This window comes from Phyllobates terribilis, unplaced genomic scaffold (genome assembly GCF_046119375.1).
Source record: "Phyllobates terribilis strain yellow unplaced genomic scaffold, ASM4611937v1 Scaffold_5__5_contigs__length_657084704, whole genome shotgun sequence".
Classification (NCBI taxonomy): domain Eukaryota; kingdom Metazoa; phylum Chordata; class Amphibia; order Anura; family Dendrobatidae; genus Phyllobates; species Phyllobates terribilis.
The window spans coordinates 145509802-145531267 of NW_027362765.1; positions in this window are offsets into that span (position 1 = coordinate 145509802).

Genomic DNA, 21466 nt, shown 5'->3' on the forward strand with positions numbered 1-21466 from the left:
GGGCTGGGGTTGATGTCAGCTTATAATGCCAGCTGACATCAAGCCCAGGTTAGTAATGGAGAGGCGTCTATAAGACACCCCCATTACTAACCCCATAGTCAAAGTTAAAAGAAAACACAAACACCCAGAATAAAGTCCTTTAATTGAAATAAACACACAATTCTTTATTGTTCTAAATTAAACTCTACTTACCATCACGCCCATTCCAGCTGAAGCCAACGATCTCCTGCAATAAAAGAAAAATAATAAAGCAACATCATCCTTACCTTTCCATGGTTCCCACGACAGCTTCAGCTCTGCTACATCGAGATGACAGGCTGGACCGCAGCAGAAAGCTGCCATCCAGCCTGTCATCCCGCAGACACTGAGAAGCGCAGGCTTGCTTGCGCTCTGCAGTGTCTGGCTGTGACGGCATAAAGATGAGACGAGTTCATGTCCAATGAACTCGGCGCACCTCATGCACGTCACTGACAGCGTGGGAAAATTCTCATGCTGAAGCGCTGAGTGCAGGAGAATTCTCCCACGCTGTCAGTGACGTGCATAAGGTGAGCTCATGTCCAATGAACTCAGCTCACCTCCTGCACGTCACTGACAGCGTGGGAGAATTCTCCTGCACTCAGCGCTTCAGCGTGAGAATTCTCCCACGCTGAAGTGCTGAGTGCAGGAGAATTTTCCCACGCTGTCAGTGATGTGCATAAGGTGAGCTCATGTCCAATGAACTCAGCTCACCTCCTGCACGTCACTGACAGCGTGGGAGAATTCTCCTGCACTCAGCGCTTCAGTGTGAGAATTCTCCTACGCTGAAGCGCTGAGTGCAGGAGAATTTTCCCACGCTGTCAGTGACGTGCATGAGGTGAGCCGAGTTCATTGGACATTAACTTGGCTCATCTGGATGCCCTCACAGATAGACACTGTGGAGCGCAAGCAAGCCTGCGCTTCTCAGTGTCTGCGGGATGACAAGCTGGATGGCAGCGTTCTGCTGCGGTCCAGCCTGTCATCTCGATGTAGCAGAGCTGAAGCTGTCATGGGAACCATGGAAAGGTAAGGATGATGTTGCTTTATTATTTTTCTTTTATTTCAGGAGATCGTTGGCTTCAGCTGGAATGGGCGTGACGGTAAGTATGGTTTAATTTAGAACAATAAAGAATTGTGTGTTTATTTCAATTAAAGGACTTTTTTCTGGGTGTTGTGTTTTTTTTAAATACTTTACTAGAAATTCATGGTGGTCATGTCTAATATTGGCGTGACCCCATGAATTTTGGGCTTAGGGCCAGCTGATAATGCCAAGCTGGCCCTAACCCCTTTATTACCCAGTGAGCCACCGCATCAGGGCCCTGGATGAGTTGGGTACAGCGCCAGAAGATGGCGCTTCTATGAACGCGCCATTTTCCGGGGTGGCTGCGGACTGCAATTTGCAGCGGGGGTGGCCCAGAAAGCTTGGGCCTCCCTGCGCTGCGGATTCCAGCCCCCAGCTGCATAGTTGTACCTGGCTGGACACAAAAACAGGGCGAAGCCCCACGTCAATTTTCTTTAAATTATTTCATGAAATAATTAAGAAAAAAAGGGCTTCCCTATATTGTTGTGTCCGGCCAGGTACAAATAGGCAGCTGGTGGTTGGGGGCAGCCCGTTCCTGCCTGCTGCACCTGACTGGACACAAATATAGTGCGAAGCCCCACGTCAATTTTTTTTTAATTATTTCATGAATTTCCTGAAATAATTAAAAAAAATTGAAGTGGGGCTTCGCACTATATTTGTGTCCAGCCAGGTACAGCAGGCAGGACCGGGCTGCCCCCAACCACCAGCTGACTATTTGTACCTGGCCGGACACAACAATATAGGGAAGGCCTTTTTTTCTTAATTATTTCATGAATTTCATGAAATAATTAAAAAAAATTGAAGTGGGGCTTCGCACTATATTTGTGTCCAGCCAGGTACAGCAGGCAGGAACGGGCTGCCCCCAACCACCAGCTGACTATTTGTACCTGGCCGGACACAACAATATAGGGAAGGCCTTTTTTTCTTAATTATTTCATGAATTTCATGAAATAATTAAAAAAAATTGAAGTGGGGCTTCGCACTATATTTGTGTCCAGCCAGGTACAGCAGGCAGGAACGGGCTGCCCCCAACCACCAGCTGACTATTTGTACCTGGCCGGACACAACAATATAGGGAAGGCCTTTTTTTCTTAATTATTTCATGAATTTCATGAAATAATTTAAAAAAAAATACGTGGGGCTTCGCCCTATTTTTGTGTCCAGCCAGGTACAACTAGGCAGCTGGGGGCTGGAATCTGCAGCGCAGGGAGGCCCAAGCTTTCTGGGCCCCCCCCCGCTGCAAATTGCAGTCCGCAGCCACCCCGGAAAATGGCGCGTTCATAGAAGCGCCATCTTCTGGCGCTGTACCCAACTCATCCAGGGCCCTGGTGCGGTGGCTCACTGGGTAATAAAGGGGTTAGGGCCAGCTTGGTATTATCAGCTGGCCCCAAGCCCAAAATTCATGGGGTCACGCCAGTATTAGACATGACCACCATGAATTTCTAGTAAAGTATTTGAAAAAAACACAACACCCAGAATAAAGTCCTTTAATTGAAATAAACACACAATTCTTTATTGTTCTAAATTAAACTATACTTACCATCACGCCCATTCCAGCTGAAGCCAACGATCTCCTGCAATAAAAGAAAAATAATAAAGCAACCTCATCCTTACCTTTCCATGGTTCCCACGACAGCTTCAGCTCTGCTACATCGAGATGACAGGCTGGACCGCAGCAGAACGCTGCCATCCAGCCTGTCATGCCGCAGACACTGAGAAGAGCAGGCATGCTTGCGCTCCTCAGTGTGTCGCTGTGACGGCATAAAGATGAGCCGAGGTCATGTCCAATGAACTCGGCTCACCTCATGCACGTCACTGACAGCGTGGGAAAATTCTCCTGCACTCAGCGCTTCAGCGTGAGAATTCTCTCACGCTGTCAGTGACGTGCATAAGGTGCGCTCATGTCCAATGAACTCAGCTCACCTCATGCACGTCACTGACAGCGTGGGAGAATTCTCCTGCACTCAGCGCTTCAGCGTGAGAATTCTCCCACGCTGTCAGTGACGTGCATGAGGTGAGCCGAGTTCATTGGACATGACCTCGGCTCATCTTTATGCCGTCACAGAGAGACACTGTGGAGCGCAAGCAAGCCTGCTCTTCTCAGTGTCTGCGGGATGACAGGCTGGATGGCAGCGTTCTGCTGCGCTCCAGCCTGTCATCTCGATGTAGCAGAGCTGAAGCTGTCGTGGGAACCATGGAAAGGTAAGGATGAGGTTGCTTTATTATTTTATTTTTATTACAGGAGATCGTTGGCTTCAGCTGGAATGGGCGTGACGGTAAGTATGGTTTAATTTAGAACAATAAAGAATTGTGTCTTTATTTCAATTAAAGGACTTTATTCTGGGTGTTTGTGTTTTTTTTTAACTTTGACTATGGGGTTAGTAATGGGGGTGTCTTATAGACGCCTCTCCATTACTAACCTGGGCTTGATGTCAGCTGGCATTATAAGCTGACATCAACCCCAGCCCTATTACCCCACTGCCACCGCTACAGGGCAGTGGGAAGAGCGAGGCTAAGTGCCAGAATTGGCGCATCCTATGAATGCGCCATTTCTGGGGCGGCTGACGACTGGTGTTTCTAGCCTGGGAGGGGGCCAATATTCATGGCTCCCTTCCTGGGCTATTAATATCAGCCCCCAGCTGTCTGCCTAGCCTTTGCTAGCTATTAAATTAGGGGGGACCCCACGTCATTTTTTTGGGGGGTCCCCCATTTTAATAGCTAGTAAAGGCTATGTATTCAGCTGGGGGCTGATATTAGTAGCCTGGGAAGCTCCGTGGGTATTACCCCCTTCCCAGGCTTCAAACATCTGCCCCAGCTGTCTGCTTAACCTCCGCTAGAGACTAAAATTAAGGGGAACCCCACGCCAATTTTTTTAATAATAAATCCTTTATTTTAATACTAAATGACAAGTACAGTAACCAACACTATCACTGTACTTCATATATATGTGACTGACATGTTTCTATCTATCTAATCTATGTGTGAAGCTCTATTCTGTCTGTTATAAATTGTCGGGTACAGATGCTGAATTGCCGGCCGGCTTTCTTAAAGAGACGGTGCATGAAAACACTATTATTTTTTTTAATAAATCCTTTACACTAAATGACAAGTACAGTAATCAACACTGTCACTGTACTTCATATATATGTGACTGACATGTTTCTATCTATCTAATCTATGTGTGATTCTCTATTCCTTCTATTCTAAATTGTCGGGTACCGGTGTATGCCGCTGCTGAATTGCCGGCCGGCTTTTTTAAAGAGGCGGCGCATGAAAACACTAATATTTTTTTTTATAAATCCTTTACGCTAAATGACAAGTACAGTAAGCAGCACTTTCACTGTACTTCGTATATATGTGGCTGACATGTTTATATCTATCTAATCTATGTGTGAAGCTCTATTCTTTCGGTTCTAAATTGTCGGGTACCGGTGTATGCCTCTGCTGAATTGCCGGCTTTTCATGTTTCACTGTTGGCACTGTTCCCATTGATTTGGGCAATCACTGTAATGCCACAACCACCATGGCTGTGGCATTACAGTGAGTGGCAGACAATCCCTGCATGATTGGTGCTCTAAATGGCACCAGACATGCAGGACACGCTTTTGGTGCACGAACAGTTATCGAACATAACCTCGAACAGCCGAATTTTTTGCAAATCGTTCGGGTTCGTCGAACAACTCGAACACCGCCCAAAACAGCTCGAATTTGAGATTGGCGAACAGTTCTAGTCGAACACCGCTCATCTCTAGTAGCAAGGCGACTTCCAAATACATGTTTTCCAGTCTTCGTAAGGTGCACCCCATCTCTAGCAAGTAGTCCATCGTATAGGTAATTCATTCTGTGATCCAGAAATCCAAATCCTTGTTGACGGCACCATCGACGTAGCCAGTTGTTCACCTGTAGAATCTTATTCCACCTCATTGTTCCATGGCCATCCACTGGGAGGATGGATGAGAAGACCACCTGCGCTCCCAATTCTTTCACTTTCTTGCCTAAGTCTTCAAAGTCACTGCAGATGGTTTCCAGGTCCTTTCTTGCGGTGTCATTTGTCCCCACATGTATTAGCAGGAATGGGTAGTGATCTGTAGGTCTGAAGAGTCTTGATATCCTGTCAGACACATCTTTAATTTTTGCTCCTGGAAGACAGCACATTTCTCTTGAGGTTATGTCTGGTCTGCAGATAGCGGCCTCTGTTCCTCTTAACAGGGAATCCCCCATGACCACCACTCTCCGTTTTTTCTTCACAACATTCTTCTTTCTCCATCCAGGAGGATTCTGAGGGCTTACAAGGTTATTCATTGCTGGCAAAGTCTCATCTTGCTGTATTTCTTCATGGTTCTCCTGTGTGAGAGCCTGGTACTGGTTCCTGAGCAGTATGGGTGCTGACTGCCTCTCGATCCTCCTGCTTCTGTGGGTCACATGCTTCCATTCCTCTGTTTCGTCAGGTGCAGTTCGAATTTCTTCTCTTTCTGAATCATGAAGAGATAATTCTGCTCTGTCTAAGAACTCTTCACCTTCCTTAATGATTTTCAAGGTAGTTAACCTCTCTTCTAGATTTCGCAACTTTTCCTCCAACAGGGACACAAGCTTGCATTTCTGGCATGTGAAGTCTGGCTTTTCCACTGGCAAGTCTGTGAACATGTAGCAGGATATGCAGCTCACCAAATGGCTCCTGGACTCTTCCATGTTCTTATTGTTAATGTTCTGAAAACAGTGAAAAAAGCTTAAAAAAAAAGCTTCAAAATGCGCGCGCCTGTAGGCGCGCGGTTTACCGATGTCCTCTTTTCAGCTCCAACAGCCAAAATCCAGTGTTCTTTGAGCTCGCGGAGACTCTTCACTTACCCCAAAATGCAGTGGGAATATGCAAATTATCTCCTCAGGACTCCTCCCCTGGTTTACCGATGTCCTCTTTTCAGCTCCAACAGCCAAAATCCAGTGTTCTTTGAGCTCGCGGAGACTCTTCACTTACCCCAAAATGCAGTGGGAATATGCAAATTATCTCCTCAGGACTCCTCCCCTGGTTTACCGATGTCCTCTTTTCAGCTCCAACAGCCAAAATCCAGTGTTCTTTGAGCTCGCGGAGACTCTTCACTTACCCCAAAATGCAGTGGGAATATGCAAATTATCTCCTCAGGACTCCTCCCCTGGTTTACCGATGTCCTCTTTTCAGCTCCAACAGCCAAAATCCAGTGTTCTTTGAGCTCGCGGAGACTCTTCACTTACCCCAAAATGCAGTGGGAATATGCAAATTATCTCCTCAGGACTCCTCCCCTGGTTTACCGATGTCCTCTTTTCAGCTCCAACAGCCAAAATCCAGTGTTCTTTGAGCTCGCGGAGACTCTTCACTTACCCCAAAATGCAGTGGGAAATTGCAAATTATCTCCTCAGGACTCCTCCCCTGGTTTACCGATGTCCTCTTTTCAGCTCCAACAGCCAAAATCCAGTGTTCTTTGAGCTCGCGGAGACTCTTCACTTACCCCAAAATGCAGTGGGAATATGCAAATTATCTCCTCAGGACTCCTCCCCTGGTTTGCTTGCAAGGCATAAGTTGCTCCGTCCTAATTTTTGGCAGCTTTTGCTTGCAAGGCATAAGCAAATACTATGGGACACCCACTCCCCAATAATGGAACTTATGTTTGTAATATACTGTACTGCATGTGACGCGCCCCCTGGGCCGTGTGTACACGTGTGTGGGATACCCGGTGCCGGGTCTCTGGGGTCTGTAGTCTCCGTGGCGGTGACCCGGTCCCGTGGCTCAGGCTGGTCAAACCAGTGGCAGTCTTTCTTAGGTTTTGAGGTTATTTGTCCGACTGCGCCACCCGTGGATTGCGGTCAGGGAGTACCACCGCTGCGAGGCAGACCGCTGAGGCTGGTGTTGTGTGCGCAGTATAGCCTCAGTCAGTGAGTGTGGATGGTGGGGGTGATGGTGCACGAGCGCAGCAGGAACGACTCAGAGTCTTTGCAGTGCAGTTCAGGGTCTTTACTGATGATTATAAGGTAGACCCTCCCGGGAGTACTGGCTAGCATAAGATGCCTGGTCAGTCTGTGAGCAAGCAGGAGTTCCCCTGGCCAGGTGGAGTTGTAGGCCTCCCCGTCTGTCTGCACTCTTCCTGGCTACCTTGCTGTAAGCGGGTAGAAGTAGCCCAAGTCCCTGAGTGTACCGTGTAGTGCTCACCCGTATGGCTGGTGACTTGGGGCCTTCTGTTAGCCTCCGCTCCACGACGGCAGTGCTGGTCCCTTGCTTGTGACTGAGCCTCCGGGCTTCTATGGCCAGAGGACCTGAAATCCCCTGCCGGCTGGTTTCTGCTGCTGGATATATAAGTCCTCACAGCTTCGGACTCCTGTGTCCGGTTCCTATTGTCTTCTGCCAGGGTGAGCTCTGCTCAGCTTCCAGCCCCTGGTCTTTAGCTCCTAGCTCCTACAGAGCTCCTTGCTGTTACTTTCCCTTGCTCTCACTCTGACTCTGACTGTTCTCTGACTCACTCAACCCCGCCCCAGATCCAGTTTATTAGGGCAGAATTCTCCCCTCCCAGGACTGGGGCAGGAGGATGTTGCATGTTTAAGGGATCCTGACCAGGAAACCTCCCACTTGCTCTCCGACGTAATATCTCTATTACTGTGGTGACCAGACCCCTGGGGTGCCACACATGGCTCTTGTAAGGGACATTGCAGTTCCTCATAATTTTTGGAAAGCCTTCCATTCACTGCTTAGGCCAACAGTGCACGGGAGACCCAGTTGCTATAAATCGAAAAAAAGGTTTAGTTAACGCCCTCTGACCTCCATGTCATTTCCAAGGGGCATTGGAGTGGCTCGAAATTTTTGGTAGGCATTGCACTCACTGTATGCCCTATAACTGTGTAGCCGAACCGCTCCTTTTGTTACAGAAACATATCCTACAAGACATATCTGGTTGACTGGCCTGATATTGATGTGAATGGTCCCTGTTCCTCCTGCTCTTTCTCCTTTGCCACCACCTCATCCATCATTTATCACCTGAAGCTTTGTTTTAACGGGAGTCATAGAACTGGGATAGTAGCAGGAAAACATCCAGCAATCCTCGGAGGAGGTAGGATATGCGCCAAAACGCGGACCACCTCAGGCCTAGCCGCTACTACATACATGCGCTTGCATTCCAAGAAAACAAAGCAGATGCTAACTTCTATCATCATCATCATGCTCCTCACCTAGGCACTCTCAACTCCCCTGATGGAGAAGCCAGGGCCCACCGGAGGAGTCTGGTTCTCTGGTGGGCTCGTCCAATGCTGCCCTAAAGCAGGCCAGGCTAAGAAAAGTGTGGGGGAAGGTGACAGGAGAAATCAGAGCGGCTGGGGACCGCGTATGGACACCTGGCCGCCACCTGGCGGCTGGGGACCGAGCGTGGATACCCGGGCCGCCGGGCGGCTGCGGACAGAGTATGGATACCTCGCTGCCGAAGCGGCCATAAGGTAGTGGCCAGCTTCGGCCTCCTCCAAACTAAAAGGCCCCATTTCAAGTGAAAGCTAGCAGTATGGTATTGCAGCCTGCGGGTGGGTGGGTGGTTGGCTGCATATTTTCGCTTGCATTGGAAGGAATGGGGGAGGTACAATTGAACACTGCCCTGGGACAAGGACTTGCACGGGGATAGTTGCAAGTCTGCATCTTCTGATGCGGCAAGGATCACTTCTGATGGGCACACTTTTAGACAGTGACCTGGGGGTCAGAGATGCTTGAAGGGGTCTTCCCCATGCTGATCCCTTGTCTTTTCAGCACTGTATGCATGTGTCACACAGCACATGGCCAGATAAGGTTGTAAAATGTTAAAATGACATTTCCCGGTGAACGCATTTGTCACGGTTGAAAGCAATACAAAAGTGCAAAAACGCATGAAAAATGCTACTTGTGAACATAGCCCAAGGTGTGGAGGAGTATTTTTGTTTTTGGTTATTTATTTTACCTTATACACAAGTTTTTACCCTGGAAAGGAAATTCCTTAACATATTTCACAGGAAAACCGTTTCAGTTTCGTTTTTGAACGTTTTATTGTGAGCCCGCAAAAGTGGCTTAATACCTCTGACCACGTTGTTGACAGCAGTGACCTGGGGGTCAGAAATGCTTACAGGGACGATCCCCATGCTGCCCCCATGTCTTTTGAGCACTGTCACTATCGTTTTGGGCACTTTTTAGGCTTTCTACAGACTGCCAGGGGTGCTGCCGCAAAAATGCTCTGATCTCTCATAGACTAACATTGGGCTCGTTGCTCGGGTCGAGCACCCGAGTATCACGGTAAGCTCGGCCCGAGCTTCGAGCACCCGAGCATTTTAGTGATCGCTCAACACTATCAGTCGTCATCTTGGTGAGGACACGGAAGTCTTGCCCGTTACCAGTCTGGCACCCATGGCTGACTTTATGTTACGCTGCCTTAACCGTGACCCTCGCATTGTCAAAATGTTGGGTGACAGTCATTACTGGTTGATGACACTTTTAGACCCCCTCTACAAGGAGAACTTTCACTCTCTTATTCCTGAGTTGGAGAGGTCTACAAAAATGGGGCAATACCAGAAGGCCCTTGCTGCAGAACTATTAAAAAAATTCCCATCTGAACACGGTAGCGGCAGAGGTCACAGTTCGCTGCCCAACTAAGGCATACAGGCGAGAGAGACGCAACTCCAATCCAGCAGAGGCAGGGGAACACTGTCAATGTTCTAGGACAGTTTTCTGAGACCTGCCCAGCTTACAGGCCCTGAGGCGCAGGGTACTCTCACAAGGAGTGGAAAGTTTCAAAAGATTGAGAGGGAGTACCAGCGTCCTCCGTGATTCCTCTGTGCCTTTTAATTATTGGGTATCCAAGCTGGACACTTGGAATGAACTCACTCTGTATGCCTTGTAGGTCCTGGCCTGCCCTGCCACTAGCGTGTTATCGGAGCATGTTTTTAGTGCTGCTGGGGGAATTATAACTGATAAGCGCACTCGCCTGTCAACTGACAATGCTGACAAGCTGACCCTTATCAAAATGAACAAGGGCTGGATTGGGCCAGACTTCTCATCACCACCAAATGACAGCAGAGTAACATAAAGTCAAATCCACTGTGTTATTTCGGGAGATGTATTCCCATGCATCGCTTCACACCCACACATGGGTATATGCTTCCTCATTTCGGCTGTTTTTTGCTCTTCTCCTTCTCCTCAGCCTCCACGACCACTATACCACCAGGGTGACCGTGGTCCATGTTGCCAGCATTGCAAGTTCCTCTGTCCTAATTTTTGGCAGCTTTTGCTTGGAAGGCATAGGCAAAGACTATGGGAGACCCACTCCCCAATAATGGGAATAATGTTTTTAATATGCTGTACTGCATGGCTCTTGTAAGGGACATTGCAAGTTCCCCCTTCCTAATTTTTGGCAGCTTTTGCTTGGAAGGCATAGGCAAAGACTATGGGAGATCCACTCCCCAATAATGGGAATAATGTTTTTAATATGCTGTACTGCATGGCTCTTGTAAGGGGCATTAAAATCGTCTTGTTAAGCTACTGTGACCTCCACGTCTCTTCCAAGGGTCGTTAATATTGTCTTTTTATTCCACTGCGACCTCCACCACTCTTCCAAGGTGCAATAAAAGCGTCTTGTTAAGCTACTGTGACCTCCACGTCTCTTCCACAGGGCGTTGATATTGTATTTTTATTCCACTGTAACCTCCACCACTCTTCCAAGGGGCATTGATATTGTCTTTTTATTCCACTGCAACCTCCACCACTCTTCCAAGGGGCATTAAAACCGTCTTGTTAAGCTACTGTGACCTCCACGTCTCTTCCACGGGGCATTGATATTGTCTTTTTATTCCACTGTAACTTCCACCACTCTTCCAAGGGGCATTAAAACTGTCTTGTTAAACCACTCTGAACTCCATGTCTCTTCCAAAGGCATTAAAACCATCTTGTTAAGCTACTGTGACCTCCACATCTCTTCCAAGGGGCATTAAAACTGTCTTGTTAAACCACTCTGAACTCCACGTCTCTTCTAAGGGGCATTAAAACCGTCTTGTTAAACCACTCTGAACTCCACAGCTCTTCCAAGGGGCATTGACATGTTGTTTTTAATTACCTCTAACCTCCACGACTCTTGCAACGGGCATTGCATTTCCTCCTAATTTTTGTCAGCTTTTGCTTTTCAATGCATAGGCGAACACTAAGGGAGACCCACTCCCCAATAATGGGTAGAAGGTTTTTAATACGCTGTAATCCACGTCTGTTTCAAGGGGCATTGCAGTGCCTAATAATTTTTGGAAAGCCTTCCATTCCCTGCTTAGGCCAACAGTGTACAGGAGACCCAGTTGCTATAAATGGAAAAAACGGTTTAGTTAAGGCCCTCTGACCTCCATGTCACTTCCAAGGGGCATTGGAGTGCCTCGAAATTTTTGGTAGGCATTGCATTCACTGTATGCCTTATAACTGTGTAGCTGAACCGCTCCTTTTGGTACAGAAACATATCCTACAAGACATGTGGGGTTGGCTGGCCTGATATTGATGTGAATGGTCCCTGTTCCTCCTGCTCTTTCTCCTTTGCCACCACCTCATCCATCATTCATCACCTGAAGCTTTGTTTTAACGGGAGTCATAGAACTGGGATAGTAGCAGGAAAACATCCAGCAATCCTCGAAGGAGGTAGAATATGCGCCAAAACGCTGACCACCTCAGGCCTAGCTGCTACTACATACATGCGCTTGCATTCCAAGGAACAGAAAGCTAAGGAGGTGGATGGCCTCATGATCATGAATAATTTACTCGTTGTGTAGGAGGCCGACCACTGCTGCTGTCTACCTTCTGAACTTTGTGTTGAAGCCTGATTGACCCAGGACCCGCAATCCTCTATGTCTGGAGGACGTGTTGCATCCCAGTGTCCAACTGTGTCCCGGCTTCCACAATATTAACCCAGTGTGAAGGCATCAGTGAGATGGACCATTCCTGGCCACATTCACTTGTCCACGTATTTGTGGTTAGGCTGTCCTTCCCACTAAATGCACTGGGGAGGGCACATGTAATGTTTTGGTATGCGCGCTTGTGTATAAGGCGCACCGGGACAAATAGGGGCGGCTAGGGACCGTTTATGGACACCCGGCCACCCCCACGCGCTGGGGACTGTGTGTGGGCACCCGGCCGCGGGGCGGCTGGGGACTGAGTATGGACACCCGGCCGCCCCCTGGCGGCTGGGGACCAAGCGTGGACACCCGGCCGCCGGGCGGCTGGGGACTGAGTATGAATACCAGGCTACCGACGCAACCATGACGTGGTGGCCAAATTCCACCTCCACATGCCTAAAAGGCCCAATTTCAAGTGCAAGCAAGCTAGCAGTATGGTATTGCAGCCTGGGGGTGGGTGGGTGGCAGGCTGCATACTTCCGCTTGTATTGCAAGTTATGGGGGAGGTACAATTGAACACTGCCCTGAGACAAGGACTTGCACGGGGATAGTTGCAAGTCTGCATCTTCTGATGCGGCAAGGATCACTTCTGATGGGCACACTTTTAGGTAGTGACCTGGGTGTCAGAGACGCTTCCAGCGGTCTTCCCCATGCTGTTCCCATGTCTTTTTAGCACTGTATGCATGTGTCACACAGCACATGGCCAGATAAGGTTGTAAAATGTTAAAATGACATTTCCCGGTGAATGCATTTGTCACGGTTGAAAGCAATACAAACGTGCAAAAACGCATAAAAAATGCTACTTGTGAACATAGTCCAAGGTGTGGAGGAGTATTTTTGTTTTTGGTTATTTATTTTACCTTATACACAAGTCTTTACACTGGAAAGGATGTTCCTTAACCCCTTTCCGACCTGGTCAGTAATAGTACGCACCAGGTCGGGAAGGCCGGTTCAGCGGGGGCTCCAGAGGTGAGCCCGCACTGAAGCGAGCACATGTCAGCTGATTATTGTAATCGCAATCCACCCGCGGCTGTTAACATGTTAAATCTCTGACAGTGGCATTTAACTCGCGCTTCCGGGAGTCCTAAGCCCCGCCCATCAGTGACCCCGTCACGTGATCGCGGGTCACCAGTGGGTGGGCATGACAACTCAGGGTCTGCAGCAGACGCCTGTGGTTGTCATGTCTCAATTGCTATGAGCGCCACCTAGTGGTCAGCGCTCATAGCAAGTGAGCATTTCTCCTGCATACAAGCGATCTGCTCATCGCTTGTATGCAGTAGAAGCAATCAGACAACTGCTGCTTCTAGTCTCCTCTGGAGACTACAGAAGCAAGCAGAAAGTGTAAAATAAAGTTTTTAAAAAAATAAAAAAAATAAAAAATATATAAAAGTTTAAGTCACCCCCCTTTCGCCCCATTCAAAATAAAATATATATATATAAAAAAAAAAACACATACACATATTTGGTATCACCGCGTTCAGAATCGCCCGATCTATCAATATAAAAGAAGAATTAATACAATCAGTTAACGGCGTAACGAGAAAAAAATTTTAAACGCCAGAATTAAGTTTTTTTGGTCACTACAACTTTGCAATAAAATGCAATAACGGGCGATCAAAACATCGGATCTACCCCAAAATGGTATCAATAAAAAAGTCAGCCCGGCACGCAAAAAATAAGCCCTCACCTGGCCCCAGATCCCGAAAAATGGAGAAGCTAAGGGTCTCGGAAAATGGCGTCATTTTTTTGGGTTTTTTTAGCAAGCTTTGGATTTTTTTTTCACCACTTAAATAAAAAAGAACCTATACATGTTTGGTGTCTATGAACTCGTATCGACCTGGAAAATAATGACGGCAGGTCAGTTTTAGCAATCTGTGAACGTGGTAAAAAAAGGACCCAAAAAACAACTGTGGAATTGCATTTTTTTTGCAGTTTCACTGCACTTGGAATTTTTTTCCCATTTTCCAGCACACGATATGGTAAAACCAGTGATGGTGTTTAAAAGTACAACTCGTCCCGCAAAAAATAAGCCCTCACATGGCCATATTGAACGAAAATTAAAAAAGTTCTGGCTCTGGGAAGAAGGGGAGCAAAAAAGGAAAACACAAAAACAGAAAGACCCATGGTCGTTAAGGGGTTAACATATTTCACAGGAAAGCACTTGCACTTTCGTTTTTGAACGTTTTATTGTGAGCCTGTAAAAGTGGCTTAATACCTCTGACCACGTTGTTGACAGCAGTGACCTGGGGGTCAGAAATGCTTCCAGGGGCGATCCCCATGCTGTCCCCATGTCATTTGAGCACTGTCACTATCGTTTTGGGCACTTTTTAGGCTTTCTACAGACTGCCGGGGGAGCCGCCGCAAAAATGTTCGGGTCTCCCATAGACTAACATTGGGCTCGTTGCTCGGGTCGAGCACCCGAGTATCACAGTGAGCTCGGCCCGAGCTTCGAGCACCCGAGCATTTTAGTGCTCGCTCAACACTAATCATAGCTCATTCATGAAGCATGAACATTTTTAATTGCTTTGTATAATCATGAAAGCTATGTATTGGAGAATGATTAGCTATTGCAGAAGTAGGGGATATTTGACTTTTCAGCAATTGTGGAAACAGGTGTCCAAGTTGAACTTATGGTAAACAGTCTACGACACTACATCCACATGTGGGAAAGAAATAACATAGTTGTGAAGGAAGTATATAATTGTAAGGTAAACTATAATGTCAGTGAGAGAACTAGTAAGGCTGTGTCTGCATGATTGTCTCTAAGACAAAGTAGATAACATCTGCCTTCTCTTATTGCAGGAACTCGGAGCCACAGGGGGTCTCTTGGGAGAATACTGAGAGGTGTCAAACATGGGAGCGTAAAAAGGAGCTAGCAAATGGTTTTTAACTGGGCAGAATATTTCCTATTGACTATATTGAGAAAAGTTGGAGAGAAACACAGGATATTTGAAATGCCACAGCTTAGCCCATCGTCTATTCACAAACAGCAACTTTTAAATGGGCCAATCTGGGTCATCCTGGAAATATTAGCCTATGGTCAGGGCTATAAAGAGCTGGGAGGCACAAAAAGTTGTTGTTCCCATAAGGGGGCGGCCTAGGAGACTGCTGCGATCCATAATTCATTTCTCCTTCCCTCAAGGAAACAGAAGATAACTGTAGATGGAAACATTTAGGTATTTCTGTTGTTTCTCCCTTTTTATTTTATAACTGTTTTGCATATTTGTGTGTCGTTTATTTTTATCTTTTTATATATTTTATTGTAAGCCCTGTATATTTTTATCTTCAAGCTTAAAATCTTTAATAAGTTTGATCCTTGTATACTTTAAAGAAGCTATAGCTTTCAGAGAGTGTGTGACCTTTTTATTGTCTGACAGTAACATATTTTGGGAACTCATCACCTCGTGTGTTTAATGATTGGTGGCAGAACGTTAAGAAATTGGGGTGTGTAGACTGTGTTGGGATGTGATTTATGCTCACTGTATAGCCTAGAACAGAGGTTGAGTGTTGGATTGAGTGAGAGGAGATAAATTAACCCTTGTAGGCACACCCCACGTCACGTGCTGAGAAGCTTGTATGTGACAATCGTGGTTTGTACTAAGCTTGCATGAAATCAGTGTTTGAATCTGTGCATGTACATATGTAGCAACAGTTATCATGACTTAAGTACCAGTTGGTAACTTGTCACAGAAAGTTATCTAACTTAAAAGGATAAAGATAACTGAAAATGTAACTAATTGTATAAAAGTTTTTATATATGATAGGCACTGCAAAGTGATGCTGGTCGATCGTGGTTCGGGCCCTGAGACCCCCACCAAGTCAGTCAAAATACCCCTGTGTAATCCACAGCTCTTGTATGAGCTTTGTGCACAGAACTGTTTACAGACTCATTAGTAAGTCTATGAGCCTGTACATTCACTCTCACAGAGCTGTCTATGGACCCATAGACTTACTATTCGAACCGTAGACCGCTCGTGCGTGCAGCTCAAAAAGGGATTGCGGACTTCAGAACATTATTTTGACTGATCGGTGGGGGATACACTTTAACATTGTCATTGACCCATATCAAACTATTGTCAGGGAACATTGTCAGTGGAAGGCTTACAACTTTTAATAGTGTTTCCATGTGCAGGCTTTACATTAGCCACTCCATCTAACAGATCTCAGGGTGTGTGCGTTGGCCTTCACCTTTTAACCTCTGTACAAGAACTTGAACTTATACACGGGCTCTGGTTTGGGTACATGAAGTGCCTACTGGCCGATGGAATGAGCTGGCAGAGAGTGGTCAGAAAAGCAGCGTCAGTACCAAGAGGTTAGGGACAGGAACAGAATCAGGCAGAAAGATATTCTAAATACGGCCCAGGTCAGAAATGGAAATCGAGGAACCATGCAAGGTCTGTTTAATTCATTGTAAAACATGGATTAAACCCTGTAAACACTGTAAACCCTAGATTAAATTATATACTAATAAAAAAATAAAAAATGCTAAATTTGCTGTTCAATTAGATTAATTGTGGAATTGCCACCTTTATTGAATACACTGCTTTGTCCATAAAGAAGGGAGAACACATAGTTAAAAATAGCTTAAAGGGAACCTGAAAGGAGATTCATGCTGCCCAAACCATTACTACAATGAGTCAGACATTGGCTACGTTGTTGCTGCAGTGTATGGTTTACTCTGAAACACTGATGCATTTCAGTGAAAACAGATGAGGTCTACGCACCTTGAATGACTAGTCCAAGAGGCTGGACCGCCTTCCTCCCGCACTGCTCCCCTTGACTGACAGGTCTCTCCCTATACACACAGTAAGAGACATTTCAGTCTAGGAGAATGGGGCAAGTAAAATCCGGCAACATTTTGAATTAGTCATCCAAAATGCATGGTCCCCATCCATTTTTTTTCTAGCATGTTTTTACTGAAATATATCAGTGTTTTAGAGTGTACTGCAGCAACAATGCAGCCAATGTCTGATTCATTCTGCCAAAGGTTGGGGCAACATGAATTTCCTATCGGGTTCTCATAAAGAAACTTTTTTTATTAACATAAACGTTAGAAACTCGGCTGTGAGAACCTTTCACATGTTCACCAGTAAATCCTGTAGCGCAGTGCTTCAACGCTCAACCTGGCTTCCCCCAGTGTCAGTGTGTAACCTCTTGTTCTCGTAATTTTGTGAAACCCTTCATTCCGTTGCTTAAAATAATCCATTAGTGTATAAATATTTATTTCATTTGTTAATTTTTTATTCTTTTATTCCAGCTGCAGTAAAGCAATTAAACACATTAAAGAGTTAAGATCAAGTCCTTATACTCTGCCAGAATTTTATCTGGGGGATCAGATTTTGCAAACCGTCGGAATGAACCATGAATAAAAGTTAATAACCTCGCAATTCCCATTATTTGTCTGGTATGAATGAGAGAACGGTAAATTGGAAGCATTAGAAGGTATTTATTGGTGACGGCACTTTATTTGATTCCTTTTCCATGTAAAGTTGAATAAAGTCTACAGTTTCCATCTGAGGTTTATCCATTTCTTGTCAGCGTCCCGGGAGGGTCTCACAAACTGATTTGGTGGTAAATCTCTGAGCCGCTGGGAAACTTTAGAGGAGCTAAAAGCTAGAAGGAAAAAGCTGATTTAGCAGGGTAATGGAACGGCTGATTTAGTGTGGTAATACCGGCTGGCAGATGTTATGAATGAATGGATGGGGCGCAGCGGACAGCGTAATGACCCCTCACCTTCAATCAGCCTGTATGCTAAGTTCATTAGTGAGAGTACTTAGCACAAACTAAACTTAATAGCCAATGTTTTGCAATTTCCAGACAAAGGAAAGAAAGACGTCTGAGTGACATATAAGGTCTCCGGAAGAAGTGCCCTTGCCTAAGAGAAATATCCAATTCAACCAACAGCTACCGACCAATGTAAACGTATTGTGAGAGATTATGGCATATTTGCAGAGGATTTGCCTTAATACTTCTCATTCTGATAAAATGCAACAAGTCATATGAAGTGTTAAAGGAGATTTTCTATGCAGCCATCAACTTTGCTTGCTTGGACCTCCCTTCCCCCAATCACGAAAGTGACAGTAAAGTAAAGCTTCAATCCATTCCCTCCACAGTACCACCTACTCACTTTGTTAGCAGTTCTATGCATTCCTCCTGGTTTGGAGAAATCTTTTATCATGTACCTGCAATTTCAGGTAACTTTTCATTATAAGCTATCACCTGAGTACATGAGGTATAATACTATTTCTGGACATTATATGACTTGTATAATGCACTTTTCACTAGTTTCTCCTCTGTCGACTGTTTCTGGTTTTCAGTTGACTCTGAGCTAGTGGGTAGACTAGCTGCTATAATGTCTCCTATATATTCAGCACAGACATGAGAGATTCCTGATGTCTGACACCAGATGATGGTTTAGCGCTAAAATGAGAATCAGGATTGGCACCACACCAACAGGAGGACAGCCTGTGGGAAGGTACACATTTGTATTTATAGGTATTTTATTGATTGCTTTCTCATCGCATTTACAGAAGATGAACGTCTGATCACTTTTTTTAGTAATGCTTCTCATTTGATATGTATCTATGACATGATTTAGGAGATATTTGTAATTTCAATATTCAGCTGTCATAATAAACATACATTTGAGACTTTATATAATAATTTGTACATTATGTTGCCTCCTACTCTGTGTGTCACCATCCTCTGGGTGATTCACTTTTTAATCTGTCTTTTATGTACCTCATTGATTTAATAAAAAAAACATTTTTGTATTCCTATTCTTTGCTCCGTGTGCAGTTTCTTTCTCGGTAGGATTTTTAGTAATTGCCTTGTGCTGAGCAGTGTGTATTTTCTATGGTTAGTAGATTATCGACTCTGAATCATATATTTGAATATTGTGCATTTTACTTTCGTACCTACTGCTCATTTGATCCGTTCTCAATGTACATACTATTGGATTATTTCCTGTGTCTTTGTCAGTGTCTGCCACGCATGTTAAGATACACTTACAGCATGGAGGACGATATACAGTAGTACTGACTAGTGTAGCTGTGAATCCAGCACTGGCAATCCAACACATCAGAAAGAGCTGTAGTACAATTAGTTTCACTGCTCCATCCTTCGTCTCCCCTACCCATTGGCTTCAATAGGCAGCTGTAATCTGATAACTCAGTGAGCTGGAAGCTTGTCTTGTTTTGTGCATGGTGGATTTTTGCTGTATTTCTGAGTAAATGATAAGTTCAGGTGTTCAAGAGTCAGCGAGAAAGAGAAGTGACTCATAAATAGAGAGAGAAGCATATTTCTAAAAAAAAAAAATATGATGAAGTGAAAAACATTTAAACAGAAAACGCCATAGAGATAAAAGTGCACGATCCAATGGAAAGAGTCCTAAGATGATCAAAAAGTGATAAGCTTTAAATATACTATCTTTTTATATGCTGGGAAAACCCCAATAAATTGAAGAAGTTTTTCAGGAGTAGAATAGGATAGTATAGGCTATTAATATCAGATCGGCAAGGGTCCAACGCTTATCACAAATGCTGATTAGGTGTTTGAAGGGGCTGCAGCACTCATGTGAGCTCTGAAGCTTCTTTATCGTTTACATTGCTCTCACAGAGGTATGATCTCTTGAAGTATTGCCCTATTAGGTTCAGTTTTTCAATGATTCCAAGTATATGGATTGCAAGTAGAAGGAGCAATAGTGACACTGCAGAAGCTGGAGAGCTTGCATTAGCTCCAAGACCCCTTTAAACAGCTGATTGGCAGAGTTGTTTCATAACCCCACCACTCTGATATTGATGGTCTTCATTCCAGGCACACCAACAGCTCGGCATTACGTTGATGTGGTTGTGGAACCAATAACAAGGCCATTTCTCCAAAGTGTCCCAAGAGCTGTTTTTCAACAAGATAATATCAATTAGCATGTTGTTTGTGCCACTTTGAGCAGAATACCTGGCATAAATGTGCTACTAAGGCCTACAGCATCTCCGTACTTGTCTCTTGGGACTCCGTTGCCCAGCAATTGCAACGGGAGCTGCCAGCAATTGATCTTGATGGGTTATGTGCCCAAATACATTCAGCGTGGCAGAAAATTCCTCAGATAACCATTAACAATCTCATTCATAGCAGCCAAGGTGTGTAAGTGTGTGTAGCTCTGCGCAAGGCACTCATACTCAATACTGAATAAATTGAGACGTTCCAGGACTTTTCCTTCTTGAAGTTGCAATTTCAATATTGAGGAGTGTATTCTCCTGATGTGGACTCATGAACATTAACATTAGCCAATGTGAAAAAAGCCTTTAGTTGCTTAGAGTTTACCTTGGGTTACTTTGTGATCTAGAGGACTATTTAAAAGCTTCGCTCTTGAAGTGATCTTTGTTGGTAGATATCTCTTGGGGGGGAGAATAATAATGGAATTGAATTCCTCCATTTGTAAACAAATTGTCAGACCTTGCTTTGGTGGAGTCCAAACACTTTACAGATGGTTTTGTAACCTTTTACAGCCTGATGAACATCAACAACTATTCTTCTAAAGTCCTCAGAAATCTCCTTTGTTTGTGCCATGATACACTTCCACAAACGTGTTGTGAAGATCAGACCTTTGATATAACCCACTGTAAGGATTTGTACTCACTGAGCCGCGTTGGAGGTAGGCACAGGTTCACACAGTGATGCAGTCCGCGGGTTCAAACAAACTGGTGGTTTATTTAGTGTCCATACACCAGTGAGGAAACAAAAGTAACAGCCTTTTCCTGGCACAAAAAGGAATAACAGAACAAAGCTCAAAATAACAAGTCCATGCAGCACGGCCTCAGCCGTTTAAACAAACTGCTTTTCTCTGCCTCCTGCAGAGTCTGAGCAGCACATGCAAGGTCTGCTCACCTTGCCCAACACACACAGATAGACTGAAACAGGCGCAGCTGTCTTAAATCAGCCTTCCAAGACCTGGACTGGAGGTAAGTGAGCAGCTGTTCCCCCCCAGCTCTTTCAGCTGCTCTTAAAACCCGGCCCTGTAATCCGGGCCCATTAAATTCCTCTCAGCACTATGTGTGCTGGAGCCTGCTTCTCCGGATCCCACATCACCGAAGCCTGACACTTCGGGGACACATACCTCCAGTCCACGACCTGTCCGGCAGCCACCTTACACCACTCACACCTGATTGTTATCCCATGTATTGAAAACGCCAGACTCTGATTTCACGTTTAAATTATCTGTAGGGATGAGCGAGTATACTCGTTACTATTCGGTACTTGCCGAATAGTACGGTACTCGGGCTACTCATTACTCCCCGATTTTACTTGTGATTACTCGCTAGGAGTAACGAGTACAATGTAAGTCAATGGGAAATGCGAGTAAGCCGAGAAAGTGTCTACTGGAGCCTATAAAGCGGTCTGGGGGCTGAGGAAAAGGCTGAAATGGGTGCATGATTGTTTAAAAGTCGGCGGTAAAAAGCCGTCGGCTTTTAAACAATCACT